The sequence below is a fragment of the Hypanus sabinus genome, chromosome 29, assembly GCF_030144855.1.
Source record: "Hypanus sabinus isolate sHypSab1 chromosome 29, sHypSab1.hap1, whole genome shotgun sequence".
NCBI lineage: Eukaryota > Metazoa > Chordata > Chondrichthyes > Myliobatiformes > Dasyatidae > Hypanus > Hypanus sabinus.
The window spans coordinates 28,894,788-28,911,899 of record NC_082734.1 but is presented as its reverse complement, the minus strand read 5'-3'; the positions used below and the strand labels follow the sequence as shown (position 1 = coordinate 28,911,899).

Below are 17,112 nucleotides of genomic sequence, written 5' to 3'. Positions count from 1 at the left end.
TGTCACTGTGCCAGAGCTCTCAACCTTTCGAGCACTTCTGTGGTGGTGATGGTCTTGCCACCAGATCCCCATGATCTTGTGAAGGCATCGCAGGTGGAACTGGTCAAGCATCTTGATGTGCCTGTGGTATGGGGCTCCATGTTTCACAGCCATACTGTCAGGGCGCTGGAGCAGGGATCCAATCACTTGTACTGTGCACAAGTGATAGTAATTGAGTAACAAATCCCAAGATGCAAACAAAGTCAGTATCAAAGTTCAGGCAAAGATCAAAACATCCAGGGCAATCCAAAAACCAGAACGGGGAAGCAGGAAGAGTCAATATTTAGATGGACAGAGTACAGATTCAAATGCTGGAAAGGCTCAGGAAAATTCACTGGCAACAAACAGGTGAAAACACAGGACTGAAATACACTGAGCAATAAACTGAGAGGCAGATGATAGGTGGAGCACAATGTGACACAGGTGGCGGAAATACAGGTAATAATGAGAAACAGATGAGAGACAGACTACTCAGTAATATAGGGTCCAGTGTAGAGCAGGAGCAGGGACAGGAGCACATCGCAATACAAAACCACAGACTGACAGCTAGGGGGAAAACACACAAAATGACAGAGTTCAAATGGAGGTACTGACATGTACAACGGAGAAGTCGGGATGACTGATCTGTAGACTTCTATCTTGGTCATCAGCCAGATGCCATGTTCTCTCCACACACATTTCTATAGCCTGCCAAATGATTCCCTTGCTTTTGCAAGTCTGTTTCAGACGTCTCAATTTAGACTTCAGGGGGAGATAAGGCAGCTTCCCAGGTAGATGAAGTTGTCAACATTGTTGAGCTGTGTGCCTTCAATCCCAATTCGTGGTTCCGCAGGGTTGATATAGGGTGCAGGCTGAAGTAGGACATTTTCAGGCTAATGGTTGGCTGAATTTTCTTGCTGTCCCAGCAAGGCAGTCATTGAGCTCCTACAGATCCCTTTCACTCTGCACTGCAAGAGCACAGTCATCTGAAAATAGGAAGTCTTGTACTATTGCTTCCTACACTTTGGTCTTGGCCATGAGGTGTTGCAGATCAAAGAAGTGTTCATCAGTCCTGTAGTGAACTGCTTTTCCCACATCAGTCTGTCAGAGATCAGAGAATGGCATAGTGGCAAACAGCAGGCTGAACAGAGTAGGCGTAAAGACACAGCCCTGCTTTACACCATTAGTTACTAGGAAGGGGTCAGAGGTGCAGCCATTTTCAATTACCCTGACCATCATGACCTGACAATGCTGATCAGCCTTGGTGGGAGTGGGGGCAGCTTACCTTGATAAGGATGTGCCAAATGCCTCTGTGACTGACGGTATCAAATGCTTTTGTCAGGTCCACAAAGAGGATATAGAGAATCTGGATCTGTCTATCTGATAGCACTGTCTCTCTGTTAGATCTGAAACTACATTGGCTCTCTGATGCAATGTCATCAAGGACGTAAGAGGGAATCCTGTTCAGTATGATATGGACCATGATTTTCCCGGCTGTGCTTAGGAGAATTATGCCTCTATGGTTGTTACAGGATTCCCTGACCCTTTGTTCTTATACAGGTGGATAACGTTTGCATCCCTATAGGCATTCATTACACAGACTTTACCCCAGAGCTGCTGCATGAACTCAGTCAGAATCTGGAGAAAGGTTTTGCCACCCTCCTTGAAGACTTCTAGTGGAATCCCATCTGATCCAACAGCTTTAACCGGCTGCAGCTGGTTGACTACTTTCATAGCCTCTACCAATGTGAGGGGATCATCAAGGGCCTCTGAGACTAGATGGTGAAGGTCCACTGCTCAACAATGTTGATGACTTCACCTACCTGCGAAGCTGCCTTATCTCCTCCTGAAGTCTAAACTGAGATGTCTCAAACAGACTTGAAAAAGCTGGTGAATATTTTGGCAGGCTATAGACACGTGTGCGGAGAGAATGTGGCATCAAAAAGCTTCTTTATATTGTTCTAGTCAGCGTAGTGCTGAAGCTCTACCACTTTGGCCTCCCACAGCTGATCTTTCATCTTCTGCAGCTCAAACTGGACCTTACTATAGAGGTGCTTCAATCGGTCATATTTGGAGGTTGACAGCTCATCACTGAGCCAGCTTGCAAAGGCTTCCTGCTTCTGCTTGACCACATCCTGCTGAGAAGCAAGCTGTCATTTCAGATCACCAGGTGCCAGCATGCTGGCACTAAGCAGAAGCTGAACATTCAACAGCTTGCTGACCCCAACATCAAAGAAGAGCTGATCAGGAAACTGGAGGAAAAACTTGAACAACTGCTTGAGGAAGCAGACCCAGAAACAACATGGACCGTCCTGAGAGACACCCGATATAGCACTGCAAGTGATGTGCTTGGACACCCAAGAGGAAGCGTCATAATACAGGCCCTTTGGCCCACAATACTGTGTCAAACATTTACATACTTCAGAAATTATCTTGGGTTACCCATAGCCCTCTATTTTTTATGTTCCATGTACCTATCCAGGAGTATCTTAAAAGCCTCTATCGTATGTGCCTCCAACACTGTCACTGGCAGCCTATTCCATGCACACACCACTCTGCGTAAAAAAATCTTACAGCTGACATCCCTTCTGTACCTACTTCCAAGCATCTTGAAACTGTGCCCGCTCATGTTAGCTTCTCGTGTTCTTTGAATGTCACTGTAGCTGCCATTTGAATTCTCCTTTTCAAGGCCACATTTGCCAGCAACTTCCAGCCAAGTCTGATGGTCATTGCTTACTTGGGCATTAAAGCTACCAAGTAGCAGGATATTGTCATCTTTGGGGATAGAGCATAGTACTGGCAGAGTTCCTGGTAGAACAGTCCCTTCTGTTCAGAGGTTTAGGTCATGGTGGGTGTGTGTGCACTGATCAGAGTCAGATGATTCTTGGCTTATCTCCACTACCACCCCAACTATGGCAACCATTTTGAACTGATTTCTTTTAACTACCATAACAGATACCTGCCAAACTTGTCTACTGTGCTTCACCCCTTGAACTCATTGCTGTAGATTGGGAAGAAACGGCAAGGAACAAAGCACTGTGAGATGGCTTTCAAAAAGGTAAAGAAAATGGTGATATCATACACTGTGTTGACACATTATGATTCACATGGTCCAGAGTAGCTCGCTGGTGATGCCTCACCTTATGGTGTGGATGTGTTCATGTCATATATTATGAATGATGGAAGTGACCAATCCATGGCCTTTACATGATTTTCCCTTACCACTGCAGGGAACACTTATTGTATTGAAATGACAGGTATTGAGGAAGATGAGTAGCGTGGCTCTGTTATTCAAAATGAAATTAAATTCTTAGAAAGAGGTGACATAGGATCAGAAGATGCAGAATCCTTGTGGGTAGAGTTAAGAAACTACAAGTGCAGAAAGACCCTGATGGAGTTACATTTAAGCCTAAGATCAGTAGACAGGATGTGGGCTACAAATAACAATATGAGACAGAAGAGGCATGTCAAAAGGGCAATATTATGACAGTGTTGGGGGGGGGGGGTGATTACAATATGTAGATTAATTGGGAATGTCATGTTGATCCTGGAACAAAAGCAAGGGAATTTGTATAATGTCTATGAGATAGCTTTCCAGAGCAGCTCATTGTTGATCCCACGAGATGATCAGACATTCTGGATTGGCTGTTAACGTAATGAACTGGATTTAATTAGGAAACTTAAGTAAAGGCACTTTAAGGAGTCAGTGATCATAAATGACAGAATTCATGCTGCAGTTAAGAGGGAGAAGCCAGAGTCAGGTGTGTCATATCAAAGTCAGATTTGGAGTAATAGGAATTATGGAGGCATGAAAGAGGAGTTGGCAAAAGTTGATTGGAAGGGGACACTAGCAGAATGATCCAACAACAGCTGATGTTTCTTGGAGTTATTTGGAAGGCGCTATTAGCCAGAAAAAAACTATAGTCTACAAAACAGTGAATTTGAATGAATCAAGGACAGTAGAAGCAGACACCCCAATTAACTTTGTTCTTACCATGAGCTCGAAGGAATTGAGGCTGCCATTTTATGACCTAACCTTGACTTACAGATCTATCTCATACCCTATTTTTGCCATCCTGATTTTCCTCTAAGATATACTCCCACTCCTCTTCTTCACACTGAGGGATTCACTTGTTTTCAATTGCTTGACCACAATCTCTTAGTAGAGCCTCAATACTTCTTGTCATCTAGGGTTTCCTCAATTTGTCAGCCTTGCCCTGCCACACCGGACCTTGATATTGCACTTAGAAATATAGAAAACCTACAGCACAATACAGGCCCTTTGGCCCACAACGTTGTGCCGAACATATCCTTACCTTAGACTCTATCTTTCCCACCTCCACCACCATCACTGGCAGCCCATTCCATGCACTCACCACTCTCTGCATGAAAAACGTACCCCAATATCTCCGTACCTGCTTCCAAGCACCTTAAAACTATGACCTCTCGTGCTAGCTATTTCAGCGCTGGGAAAAAAGCCTCTGACTACCCACGATTCATTTTTCTCATTATCTTGTACACCCCTATCAATCACCTCTCATCCTCCATGGCTCTAAGGAGAAAAGACTGAGTTCATTCAGCCTATTCTCATAAGGCATGCTCCCCAATCCAGGTAACATCTTTGTAAATTTCCTCTGTACCCAGTCTATGGTTTCCAGACTTTTCCTGTAGTGAGGTGACCAGAACTAAGCACAGTACTCCAAGTGAGGTCTGACCAGGGTCGTATAAAGCTGCAACATTACCTCTTGGCTCTTAAACTCAACCCCACTGATGAAGGCCAATGCACTCTACCCCTTCTATCCCACTCTATATAGAGTCAACCTGCATAGCAGCTTTGAGTGTTCTATGGACTTAGACCCCAAGATCCCTCTGATCCTCCACACTGCCAAGAGCCTTGTCATTAATGCTATATTCTGCCATCATATTTGACCTACCAAAATGAACCACCTCACATTCATCTGCATTGAACTACATCTGCCACTTAAGCCAGTTTTGCATCCTATCAATATCCCACTGTAACCTTCGACAGCCCTCCATACCATCCACAACATCCCCAACCCTTGTGTCATCAGCAAAGTTACTAACCTACCTCCATTTCCTCATCCAGGTCATTTATAAAAGTCACAAAGAGTAGGGGTCACAACCAGATCACTGAGACACACCACTAGTCACAAGCCTCCATGCAGAAGATGTCTCATCTATAACTACTCTGCCTTCGTGGGTAAGCCAGTTCTGGATCAACAAAGCAATGTCCCCTTGGATCCCATGTCTCCTTACTTTCTCAATGAGCCATGCATGGGGTACCTTATCAAATGACTTGCTAAAATCCACATACACTACATCTACGGCTCTACCTTCATCAATGTCTTTAGTCACGTCCCCAAAAAATTCAAGTTGCCTCATAAGGCACTTCTTGCCTTTGACAAAGCCATGCTGACTATTCCTAATCATATTATGTCTCTCCAAATGTTCATAAATCCTGTCTCTCAGAATCTTCTCCATCAACTTACTACCCACTGAAGTAAGACTCACTGGTCTATAATTCTCTGGGTTAATTCTACTTCCTTTCTTGAACAAGGGAACAACATCTGCAACCATTTAATCCTCCAGATCCTCTACCATCCTCATTGATGATGCAAAGATCATCAACAGATGCTCAGCAATCTTCTCCCTCACTTCCCACAGTAGCCCGGGGTACATCCCATCCGATCCCAGTGACTTATCCAACTTGATACTTTCCAAAAGCTCCAGCATATCCTCTTCCTTAGTATCTACGTGCTCAAGCTTTTTAGTCCGCTGCAAGTCATCCTTACAATCGCCAAGATCATTTTCTGGAGTGAATACTGAAGAATTAATTAAGTACCTTTGCCATCTCCTCTGTTTCCATACAGATTTTTCCACTGTCACACTTGATTGGTCCTTTTCTTGTACGCCTTATCCTCTTGCTCTTCACATACTTGTAGAATGCATTGGGGTTTTCCTTAATCCTGACCACCAAAGCCTTCCCATGGCCCCTTCTGGGTTTCATTCTTAAGCTCCTTCTTGCTAGCCTTATAATCTTCTAGATCTCTGTCGTTACCTAGTTTTTTGAACCTTTCGTAAGCTTTTCTTTTCTTCTTGATTTACAACATCTTTTGTACATCATGGTTACTGTACCTTACCATCCTTTCCCTGTCCCATTGGAATTTTTCTACGTGGAACACCACACAAATATCCCCTGAACATTTGCCACATTTCTTCTATATAATTCCCTGAGAACATGTGTTACCAATTTATGCTTCCAAGTTCCTGCTTGATAGCCTCATATTTCCGCTTACTCCAATTAAAAGTTTCCCTAACTTGTCTGTTCCTATCCCTCTCCAATGCTATCATAAAGGAGATAGAATTGTGATCACTATCTCCAAAATGCTCTCCCACTGAGAGAGTTGACACCTGGCCAGGTTCATTTCCCAATATCAAGTACAGCCTCTCCTCTTGTAGGCTTATTTACATATTGTGTCAAGAAACCTTCCTGAACACACCTATCGAACTCCACCCCATCTAAACACCCTACTCTACGGAGCCAATCAATATTTCAGAAATTAAAAACTCCCACCTCAACAACACTTATTATTACTCCTTTCCAAAATCTGTCTCCCTATCTGCTCCTCAATGTCCCTGTTACTATAGGGTGGTGTATAAAAAACACCCAGGTGAGTTATTGACCCCTTCCTATTCCTAGCTTCCACCTACAGAGACTCTGTAGACAACCCCTCCATGACTTCCTTCTTGTCTGCAGCTGTGACCCTATTTCTGATCAACAGTGCCACGCTCCCACCTCTTTTGCCCTCCACCCTGTCCTACCTGAAACATCTAAAGCCTGGCACTTGAAGTAACCATTCCTGCCCCTGCAACATTGAAGTCTCAGTAATGGCCACAACATCATAGCTCCAAGTGCTGATCCACACTCCAAGCTCATCTGCTTTACTTATAATACTCCTCACATTAAAGTAGACACATCTTAAACCACTGGTCTGAGTGCATCCCTTCTCTATCACCTGCCTATCCTCCCTTTTGCACTGCCTCCAAGCTTTCTCTATTTGTGAGCCAACCTCCCTTTCCTTCATCACTTCAGTTCGGTTCCCACCCCCCAGCAATTCTAGTTTCAACTCTCCCCAATAGCCCTGGCAAACCTCCCCGCCAGGATATTGGTTCCCCTCAGATTTAAGTACAACTCGTCCTTTTTGTATTGGGCACACCTGCCCCAGAAGAGGTCAAATGATCCAGAAATATGAATCCCTGCCCCCTGCTCCAAACCCTCAGCCACACTTTTATCCTCCACCTCAATCTACTCCTACACCCAATATCATGTGGCACATGCAGTAATCCCAAGATTACTACCTTTGAGGGCCTGCTTCTCAACTTTTTTGCCCTGGGGGAACTCCTAAAATAATTTTCATGTCCCTGAGAACCACGACAAAAAATATTGTATTGAAAGCTCTTGGTATATTAGCATGATCAGTAAGTTCTTGATATAATATTCTAAAAGTAATGCTCTTTTGAGCAGAATGAATTTTTGGCCAATCTTTCTTGGAAAAAAAAACACAGTTAAGCTTAGTTTACTTTTTTGAAATTAATCTCTTTCTTTCTTTTAAAAACTCATAAGGCAAACATAATATATTTCTTAGTTCTAGGTTGAACTTGAGATAAACACACACAACTGTAAAGAAGACAATTTCTATTCTTGTTCTTGATGCGTGTTAAACAAGAAAAACTTGCTCACACATGTAAGAAGTTGAAAGCTGCAGCAAAATGTTCATTGCCTTCATACGAGTTCCTTCACAGACATCCATAACTTGTCCAGGGGCAGGTCAGTAAATCTCATCTTGAGTGCATGATCAGAGTACAGTTCACAACATTCTTCCTTTTCTCTCAAAATCAAGTTCTCAGGTAGAGAAGATTCAAAGAAAATGTCCCTCACCCAGTCATGCATTTGTGTTGAAAGGGAGGGAAAGTAATGTTCAATTTTGCTCTGCGGTTCTTCCAGGTGGTTTTCTAGAAGACTCATGACTTCCTGATCTCCTTCCTCACTCTCAACCCCAAGCAGCAGTGTAAGCATATCAGGATTTCAGTTGCAACATGATTTTTTTTCAAAGATTCAGTTTCCTTTTAATTCCAAGAATCTTATCAATTGAAGTCAAAACATTTTCTGCACTGCCTTGCGGAAATTTGCTCAACTGGTTCCTTTGATAAAAATGTCTGTTAAGTAGGCTAGTGCCTGCAGCCATTCTTCATCTTGGAAGAGCATAGCAAAATCCGGCCAACTATTTTCTTCTAAGCACTGCAATTCACCTTCCAGCTCAATCACCCGGTTGAGAACTCTTCTTCTGCTCAGTCACCTGATTTATGTATGTAGCAGGAGATTGCTGTGCTCTTTGTCCAGGTTTTCAGTTTTTTTTTTAATGTTCTCGAGTGAACTGGTCTTAAAGCTACTAAATAACTTGTTTTCTGAATCTTTTTTACTGACTGATTTCATTTTCAAAAGCATTAATCTGCTTGTTTTGAGAACCCAATGGTTGTTTAAAATAATCAGCACTTTTATATACCATTGCTGTGATTTGTAGTGAAGTGTCTTTCCAATTTTGTTGGAGCCATTGCTACATCTGCAAGTTGCTTTCCACAGACTGGGTGTAATAGAATAGGCCAACTTGGATCACCAGCCCATGTAAACCCTATTGATAAGTACATTTCATTTTAAACATGGACTTTTTTTGTGTCTATTGTTGCATTAGTACAGTGAAATGACTCAGAAAATTGTAATTCTTCATTGCTAACTGTAGCAGAGTTGTCCATAAGCCTAGTCTGAGAGCTCTCCTCTTCCATCTCACATCTCTTCTTCAAAAATTGCCAAACTGGACTGTCTTTAGAATGAAAATTTCCCTCCAATTTTGTTTGTTTGTTTGCATCCATAAGTTGGTTGGACTGCACCAAGGAGATGTTGAAGAAGGTAATTTGGGAAGGAGACTGGCATCACAGCCCATGTCGGGTGAGTCCATTCAATATTTGGAAAAAACACTTCATGCTCCTCTACTGCCTACTGTGCAATACTGCACTCACCAATTATGAATGGCTTCCCATATCTTCTGAGAATGAACTCAATCACAGTCCCACTGCACACTGTCATACTTGGCTGAGAGACTGCTAATGAGTCTTCTAACAGGGCTGTTTGGCACTGCCCAACACTGCAAGTGCTCGCATCACCCGTTGCATGATATAATGTTTATTTTTCTGATCATGATCTCATGTGGAACCTCTTGCAAACTTTCACAGAACCCTAGTGTTCCATAGATCTGTGTTGTGAAACCCTGCTCCAGATATTCTGCTGGACTGGGCAATATTGCCAACTAAGAAGTTGTTTGTGAGATATTCATTGTTAGAGACAACATGCAAGTTTGTGAATTTTGGGGTCTGTGTCTGCCCTGAGTGATATGCGCTGATTACTGGCTTGGTAACTGATTTAGAACACAGAGCCCAACATTACCAGTTGTCACTTGTGAGAGAAGGGAAATAAATAGATATTCATCTAAAACATTACTAATAATACTTTTTCTAAAGTAAACTGTGGTAAAATATCCTTGAAGAAGCAAGCAGAGGCAATGCAGATTCAAAAGATGGGCCTTTCAGGTGCATTTCAAAGCTCAGGTGCAACTTGTTTAAGGTAAAGGAGTTGGAGTGAGTGTCAGGACCAGAGGCGAAATAGTGATAACTTCTTTAATTAACCATAACAGAACTAGGGTAAGTGACCCTACGTGGAACACACGGAGAGTGGATCAGGACAACAAAGAGCAACTGGCTAGTGCAGAGTCCTTTGTGTGAGTATTACCTTTTCTATTATTTCACTATTCAGGTCAGTCAAGGAACCCGAGCGAATGTATGAATTCACATGCTTGTTAGCTTAGGCAATAAAGTTACTTGTTCATAATCACAGATTCTCTCTGTGCCTCTCTGATGATTGTTACAAAGCGATGCTTGTAACATTGCAGATGGATACATCCCAAAGATGAAGAAGTATTCTAAAGGGAGGATGACACAAACTAGGCTGACAAGGGGAGTCAAAGACAGAATAAATCTAAATGAAGGGCATATTACAAAAAGTAATTCGATGCTAGACCATAGGGAAATGTTTAAAAGCCAATAGAAGGGAATTAAAAAGCCATAATGGGAGAAAAAGATAAAGTATGAAGATAAGCTGGCCAGTAATATAAAAGAAGATATCTATTTTTTTCAGATGTATAAAGATTAAAAGAGAGCCAAGAGTGGATATCGGGCTGCTGGAAAATGACACTGAAGTCACTGGGTCAAAGAAGTGGTGGACAAATTTACAATAAACTTTGTGTCAGTCTTCACTGTTGCAGAAATTCAACAGTGTCGGGACAGAAATGTGTGTTGTTGCTATTACTAAGGAGAAGTTGGTCGGGAAGCTGAAAGGTCTGGATACGCATCAGTCACATGGACCAGATGGACAACACCCAGTATTCTTAAAGAGGTACCTGTAGAGATTGTGCAATTATTAGTAATCATCCATTGACTAGTGCTGTAATGCAGGGGTTGATGATGGGTTGCTTCTTTGAAAGTTATATGTGACTTGGATGTTGGAATTTATGGTGTTGTGGCCAGGTTTCCAGATGATACAAAGATAGATGGAGGGTTGGTTGAAATAAGGAATCAGGGAATTTTCAGATCAATTTAGATTAGAGGAATGTGCAAATAAATGGCAGACGTAATGTAATATTGGGAAGTGTTCTGGTCATGTATTTGGGTACAACAGAAAAAAGGTGTAGATTATTTTCTAAATAGAAGCAAATTCAAAAATCAGATGTGCAATGGGACTTGGGAGTCCTCAGGCAAGATTCCCTGAAGGTTAAGGAGAGGAAGGCAAATGCAATATTGAAACTCATTTTGAGAGGACTGGAACATGAAAGCGAGGATTTAATGCCAGGTCTATATATGACATTGGTTACACCACATTTGGGGTATTGAGAGCAGTTTTTGGCCCCTTATCTATGAACAGAACTGTTAGCATTAGAGAATGTCCAGAGAAGATTCACAAAAATGATTCTGGGAATGAAAGGGTTAATGTATGAAGAGCATTTGATGGCTCTGGGCTGTTCTCACTGGAGCTTAGAAGAATGAGAAGGACCTTACTGAAACCTACTCAATTTTGAAAGGCCTACATAAAGTTAATGTGGGGTATATGTTTCCTGTAATAGGGGTGTCTGTGGGCAGAGAGCACAGACTCACAACAGAGGGATGTCCACTTTCAGTGGAGATGACGAAACGTTTCTTTAACCAGAGCGTATTGAATCAGCAGAACTCATTACCACAGACTACTGTGGAGGTCATCATTGTCTTTATTTAAATCTGGGGCGATGGATTCTTGATTAGACAAGACCCAAAAGATTACGGGGAGAAGGCAGGAGAATAGGGTTAAGGAGAAGAAGGAATCAGCCACAATGGGATTGCAGAATTGTGATGTGACGGGTTGAATGGCCCAATCCTGTTCCTAAGTTTTCTGGCCTTCTGGTCTTAATTCCGATAAGTGTAAGGTATTGCAACTTGCAAGTTGCTGCGTGCCAGCAGCAATAGATCAATAATGGAGTCTGGTTTTCGATATTAAAACCACTAACTTTATTAGTATCTACTAAAAATATAGAAAATTAATCAGAAGTTAACAGTGTTATGCATACATATGTATGTGTGGTTCTCAGTCAAGCTTATGAACAGATCTTAAAGTCTTAAGATGGCAAAGTAGAAAATGGTCCAGTAATCCACTGAGTAAATGAATGAGGGGAGAGATTTGTAAAATGTAGAGAGAAGGCAGTTACAAAGGATTCCACAGATTCTACACTGGGTAAACGAAATAACAGTCGCTGAAGATCTTATCTGTTGAGTCGTTCCGGAATCCACTTTGAAATATCACCAGGTGACAGTCACAGGAATATTGCCTTCAATTGGTTACTGCATAACACCCTGATTCCAGGTAAGGGCCAACAAAAGCGATACCCCAGGATACTCCAACAAATCCACACATATGGTTTATACGAAGTGACATTCACACATTCATTGTGCACTGCGTGCCAATGATCACCCCAATCTTTCTGGCAAAGGAGAGTTCCAAACCATAGCAGTAACAAGCTGAAGTTCCCACAGCCTCCTCTCCCTCTTTCCTTACAACACTGAAAATCTCAGCAATCTGCCACAGCTTGTCATACTGATATTATAGTCCCGCCTCAACCTGTCTCTTAAAGTGACAGTCCACAGTGAACAAAACCTGTGGCCACATAACACTTCGCTCCAAAAATGAAAACTTTGCTCTGGAAGAGCAAAACATTTTAACTGCGAACTACAATAAAAATACATGTATGATTACCATATAGCACACTAAATATTAATATATATCAGAGAAGAGTATACAAATAATAAATTCTACTCCACTATTAAAAATACTTTGCAAGGTTAACATCTGGAAAGAAAGTCAGCAATTATATTATCCTTGCCTTTAATGAGAGTTATCACAAGATCATCCTCCTGCAAAATCAGACTCCAATTTAACAACCTATTTTTGCTTTCCACTTTACTCAAGAACACTGTTTCTTTACGAACACATGACTATGATCTGAATAAACTACAAGTGGTTTCTGAGCTGGGCAAGCATAAATACCGAAATGTTACAAAGCCAAAATAAGTGATAATAATTCCTTCTTTATAGTAGAATAATTTCTTTAATGCTCATTAAATTTCTTTGAAAAATAAGCCACAGTATGCTCAACGTCATCATAATCATCCTTTTGTAGTAACACTGCTCCTGCAGCTTCATCACTGGCATCCAGAGGTATGGAAAATGGCTTTGCAAAGTCAGGTGGCCTGAGCCCTGTCTTACAACATGACCAAGATAGGTCACAGTGTCATGGCCAAATTCACTCTTAGCTAAGTTAACTGCAAGTTAACTTTGGCCTTTGAACATCTGTCAAACAGCTTTTCCACTGCAGAGATATGGGTTTTCCGGGTGTCATTCCCTGTGACTAAATCATCAATGCAGGGATCTGTGTGTTTTAACCCTTGAATTACAGAATTTATCATTCTCTGGAATACTCCTGGAATATTCATCCCAAATGGCAGAACATTGTATTCATACTTCCCAGAAGGTGTTACAAATACAGAAATTTCTCGAACTCTATCCATTTATGGAACACACCAATAACCTTTCAACAAATCAATCTTTGTTAGAAAGTTATCTGTTCCAACCTTGTCTGCTCAATCATCCACCCTGGGGATGGAATACGCATCTGTCTTGTTATAGCATTCTCCTTCCTGTAGTCAATACAAAACCTGATACTACCATCCGGTTTAGGTACCATACCACAAGGTAAGCTCCAGTCTGAAGTAGAATGCCTAATAATACTATATTCTAACATATACTCAATTTCTTGTTCAGAAAGTTTACATTTTTCTATGTTCATGCAATATGTATGTTGTTTTATTGATTTAGCATTACTGACATCTACGTCATGTGAGGCGACTGTGGTTCTCTTTGGAACATCAGGAAATAAATCTTTAAATTTTTGGATTAACTCCTTCATTTTTTGCCTCTGCTGTGGCTGTAAATTAACCAATTTTGATCATTGTTTTCCAGATCAGTCAAATTTGTTAGTCTAACTGAAACAATGTTTGTTTTAATATAGGCTTCAGATGAATCAGTTAAGACATTCCCAGAGAGGTCAGACTCCTTGTTATTGAAACCAACAGACACAGCTGCTATTTGCTTTTCAAAATATGATTTTAACATGTTTATATGACAGAGCTGTGTTGATTTTTGTCTGTCTGGTATTTTGACTACATAATCCATGTCATTAACTTTAGACACAACCTCATAAGGACCATGGAACCTAGCTTGCAAAGGGTTCGTTTACGTGGGAAATAATACAAGAACCTTATCTCCTACCTGGAATGACTTCATTCTAGCTGTTTATCGTACCAAATTTCCATTCCTTCCTGGGCTGATTTTAAATTCTCCCTTGCTAAACCACAAGCTCTTTTCAATCTGTCCTTGAATTTCAAAACACAGTCTAGCAGATTAATATGCAGGTCTTCATTAACCCACTGTTCATTCTATAATGCCAATGGTCCTCAGACCTGGTGTCCAAACACAAGGTCAAAAGGGCTAAAGCCTAGGGACTCTTGCACTGACTCGCTTACTGCAAATAAAAGCAAGTGAACCCCCTCATTCTAATCCTTCTCATATTCAGTACAGAATGTTGTAATCATGGCGTTGAGGGTAGGATAGAATATTTCTTAGTCCCCTTATGATTTTGGATGGTACACAGATGATGTAATTTGTTTGGCTCGCAGTTCATAAACTACGTGCTGGAATAACCCTGACATAACATTATTTCCTTGATCAGACTGTATTTCTTTAGGCAACCCAAATGAAGTGAAGAACTTTATGAGAGCCTTTGATACAGTTTTAGACTTTATATTCCTGGGAGGTATGGCTTATGGAAATCTACACGTGGTACACATGATGCTTATCAAATACTGATGGCCAGCTTTAGTCTTTGGCAATGAGCCAACACAATCCACAATAACTTTAGAAAAGGGTTTATCTGATGCAGGAATAGGCTGCAGTAGGGCCACTGGGATGAGCTGATTAGGTTTACCCACAACCTGACAAGTTCTATAAAATGTCAGAAAATCTTTCCTCAAACCAGGCCAAAAGAATTGTTTCAAAATCTTGTTCACAGTTTTATTCACACCAAGATGGCCATCTAAGGGCTTACTATGGGCCAAAGTTAAAATCTCATTCCTATAGACTTTAGGAAGTAAAATCTGTTGAACAATTGCCTATTCCTCACTTGCATGAATATCATGTGGTCTCCACTTCCTAATTAACACTCCATTCTTAATATAATATCCTACTAATACCCTACTGGAACTTTCTCAATCTCATCACCTGGGAGAGCCTTTTCTCTCAAAGCTGCAATCTCAGGGCCTTTAGTTTGTTCTGCTATAAACTCCTTTCTGGACAAAGACAGATCTTTAGAATCAGACCTACTACAAGGATCCTGTTCAAACAGTGAAGGGAGGAAAGTCCCTGACAAATTATCAAAACCTAAATCCTGGCTTGGGCCATCATGGGTAGCAGAACCATGCTGCACAGAACCATCTGCATTGGCAAGTTTCTTGGCTATAGCTCGAGTTACTGCGCAGGATGGATACACGTTAGAATCTGTCTTTAGGTCACTAGTGATTTGCTTAGTCATCAGCTGCCCTGCAGAAACAACCCTGCCACCTGCTACAGCATTTCCTCATAACAAAGAAACACCTGGCACTGGTAAACTGGGCTATATTCCTATTTTAACCGGTGCTGAAATTAACTCTGATTTTAAAATTACCTTGAGCAGAGGTACAGAAACAACGTCACTCCCAATACCCCAAGTAAGATTTAGCTCACCAGTGGCAGTCTCATCACTGAACTTAAGGAAACTGTCTAATATAACTGACTGAGAAGCCCCAGTATCTCAAAGAATTTTCACTGGTACCAGGGTTGACCTTTCCTCTACTGCAACAAACCCCTCTGACATAAATGGATCGAATTCTTTCCTAACTCAGTCAGACATGTCAGTTCCTAATAGAGCTTCATCAGAATCCTATGAGTTTATGAGTGTTTCACAGCATTGAATACAGGCATCTGGGACTGCCCGATTTTCCCTCTTCTTCTTTAAGAGGAAACAGTTAGCCATAATATTACCAGGTTTCCCACAATAGTGACAAATAGGACCAAAATGTTTCTCCTTTAATTGCTTCCCTTCATCCTTACTTTAGTCACTAGTCCTACATTTGATTTTTGGTTTATGCTGACTATCCATGCTACTCTTTTGGAAGGTCTTACTCAGGGTAAACTTAAACTTGTGGGTTAAGGCAAGCTCATCTGCTGGTTTAGCAGACTCTTGCAAAGTGGTGGCATCCTTTTCATCTAAATATGCCTTTATATCATTATGAATGCACCTTTTAAATTTTTCAATTAGAATAAACTTTCAGTCTGTCAAAATTATCATCCCCATTTTTAGGTGTGCACCATTGTTCAAAACACACAGACTTCTCACAAGCAAATTCCACACGAGTCTGGTTCACAGATTTCTTCAAATTTCTAAACTTTTGCCTATAGGCTTCTGGAACCAACTCATAGGCTTTAAGCACAGCTGTTGCTTCAACTGATAGGGCCGAATAAACCTGCAGAGCCTTACCTTTAATTACACTTTGTAACAGGAGAGCTCAACAGTTTCTTGGCCACTGTAGTCTCTGAGCAACTTTCGTAAAATGCTGAAAGTACTTATCAACTGAAGACTCATCAAATGGAGGACCCAATTTAACTTCCCAACTGGCAACAAACTTAACACCAGAGTCAACAGCTAGACCCCTTTGTTGTAGTTTCTCTATCTTCTCTAGCTCAAACTGCCTCTGTTTTTCTGCTTCCTCAGCCTTGAGCTGTTTTCACCATACCTCAAATTCGAACTGTTGCTGTCTTCACCTTTCCTCAACCTCCATCTTTAGTTTTTCTGTCTTGTACTGGAGCTCAAGATCACTGGGTTTACTTTCAGGAAACAGCCTTAACACCTCGTCATCAAACTTCCCCAAAGAAATATAGTACTCAGCTATTTTCCTCTGAATCTTTACTTTTTCATAAATGATTTTATCAAAACAAGTCCCAGCTTTTTTAGCAACAGCCACCAAGTCATCTTTTTTAGTCTTCCCTAATGCCTCAGGGTATGGTGATGCCTGAAATGCATCAATATCCATTGCTGCTTGTTTTCACAAACAGATCAATCAGAAAGAAAGGAACCAATCAGATCGATAATCAATCTATAAGCTCCAATTTGTTCTTATCTCGGACGAGTTCCCAATTTTGTTAAGTACCAGCAGCAATTGATCACTAATGGAGTCTGGTTTTCGATATTAAAAACACTAACTTTATTAGTATCTACTCAAAATGTAGAAAATTAAGTGAAATAAAAAGAAGTTATCAGTGTTACGTGTACAAATATGTGTGTGGTTCTC

At 41.1% G+C, this 17,112-nt stretch overlaps 1 protein-coding gene across 1 annotated transcript in view; it reads right to left on the bottom strand.

Annotated features, from left to right (window-relative positions):
- The window catches only part of LOC132383174 (guanylate-binding protein 1-like), a 103,812-nt gene that overhangs the window by 51,386 nt on the left and 35,314 nt on the right, over window positions 1-17,112 (bottom strand). The gene's annotated exons all lie outside the window — the stretch shown is intronic.